This window comes from Myotis brandtii, unplaced genomic scaffold (assembly GCF_000412655.1).
Source record: "Myotis brandtii unplaced genomic scaffold, ASM41265v1 scaffold458, whole genome shotgun sequence".
In the NCBI taxonomy this organism is placed as follows: Eukaryota; Metazoa; Chordata; class Mammalia; order Chiroptera; family Vespertilionidae; genus Myotis; species Myotis brandtii.
This window is the reverse complement of record NW_005367516.1, coordinates 425,235-427,454: the sequence shown is the minus strand read 5'-3', so window position 1 is coordinate 427,454 and position 2,220 is coordinate 425,235.

The window sequence follows — 2,220 nt, the reverse complement described above, 5'->3', positions numbered from 1 at the left end:
GTTGGGTCAGCAGCAGCACCGCCGAACCGGAAGCAGCTCTGGGTTTGCAGGTAACCCGTCCTCTGGCCGGGGCTCGTGGGACGGGACGGGACGGGGTGCGAGGGCCCAGCTCCCCACACAGACCCATCTCCCGCCGTCCTTGCCCGACTTGGCACGGCTGGGTTTCCCGGGACCCACCTGGGACCCCATCAGCGTCGCTGTCTCCCGGGAAGGCTCCCAGCTGCCCTGAAACGGCCTGACCCTGGGACAGGACCCAAGGTCCTCTGGCCACAGCAGTGAGGCCCTGTGGGCCCAGGCCAGGGCTGCTGACAGGAGTCCCAGGACACACGACATTCGGGGGCCCTCCACGCGCACAGGAGGGACAGGTGAACAGGTGCACAGGGGTGCCCTTTGTTCCTGGGACGCGCACCCCTGGGCACCGGAGCCGCCTCCAGCCGGTGGTTTGGTAACAAGCACGGCCCCTCCTGGGGGACTGCAGCCCTGAGATCCTCTCCCACGTGGCCAGAGGGGGAGCCAGGCAGGGGGAGGGGGTGGGGGACCCAGCACTCAGCGCGACCCTGGGAAAGGCAGGAAATGCAGTCTGCCTGCCTCCAGGAGCCTTGGGGGAGCAGCGGCTTTGTTCTAATGGGGGACTCAGGTGGGCGCCTCGATGGCTGCTGGCCACAGGAAAGACCAAGCCACCCCCTATCCTCGATGGCTGCTGGCCACAGGAAAGACCAAGCCACCCCCCATCCATGTGAGCTAGCCACTGGCCCTGCCTCGCAAGAAAGCCTCCGTGAGAACCCCAGTGGCACAGAGCTCAGAGCTCCCAGGTCCAGGACGCGTTCACATGGGGCGTGGGGCGGAAGGAGGGGGAGGGGGGCCCCAGCTCCGCAGGGACAGAGGCTCCTGGGCTCGGACCCTCCAGATCTCGCCCTGTGCATCCCTTCACCTGGCCGCTCACCCGCATTCTCCATCGTACCCTTCACTAAGCTGGTAAACTCAGTGTTACCCTGAGATCTGCCAGCCGCTCCAGCAAATAATCGAACCAAGAGGGAGGGGGCCATGGGAACCCCGATCTGCGGCCAAATCAGGCAGAACTGTGGGAGCTGGGGCCCTCCTGCCTCTGAGGGGCACCTGCAGTGGGGGCCGGCCTGTGGGACCCAGGCCTGAACTATGGGTCTGACGCTCTGCAGGCAGACGGTGTGGGATCAAGTTAACGTGGGGTCAGAGAACTGCTTTTGGGGTAACCCAGAGTGACAAGGGAGAGGACTCCGGGGGTGCCAGCTCCCGACGGGGGTCCCCTGCGTGGGGAGTGGCCGAAGCCTGAAGGTCCTGCTCTCCACGCATCAGGGGGAGAAAGCGGGGTTCCTCCCCGCCCCCACCTCCCCAGCAGCCAGGCCAGACGAGACCTGACCTGAACTCCCACCGCTCACTTTTTCCCATGGACAGGAGCTGTCCCCAGCCCCCACCAGAGATTGGGGGACCCTCACCTTGCCCTGCAGCCCTCCCTCGCTCCCTCTCCCAGCCTGGCTTCAGGCGATTCTAATGGCAAAGGGGAGAAGCCACCAAGGACTGCGGCCACGGCCCGTCGGGAAGGGCCTGGCTGGTGTCACCATCCCAAGCTTGGAGGACGGCCAGGTGCTCACCGAGCCTGTCCCGTGACCCTTGCCAGCACCTGAGTTACCCAAGCATCAGACACGAGAAACCAAGGCTCGGGGTCAGCCCCTGGCCCGCGTCACGCATGCGGTCCTGGTGCCAGAGCATCCCGAGGAGAGGCGAGCGAGGGAGGGGGGGCTCCCACGGACGCTCCACTAGGGACCCGGGATTTCATCCCCTCCGACTCTCACGTGCCATGCAATCCTATCCTGCCTTCATTTTCTCAGCCATTTACACACGCGAAGCTTGCGCTGAGCGTGCGGGCGGAACCAGAGGGGGTGATGGGGCCCCGGGCAGACGATGGGCTCAGAGCGCAGGCCCTGGCTCAGGTTCAAAGCCGACCAGCAGCCGTGTCACACTGACTGTGTCCCCCTGGGGCCCGGTCCGTTCCCCATCCGGAACTGAAAGCTCTTCCCAGACTGGTCTCTGGTGTCAATTCAAGGCAGTGAAGGGGAGACGGGGACCGTGGGCCCGAGACATCGCTGCGCCCTGTGCTGGGACCCCCGGCCCGAAACAGACCCTCTCCTTGAATGAACAGACAAGGAAGCGAGTGTATTTTCTGCATCATGTTTTCTATAAATG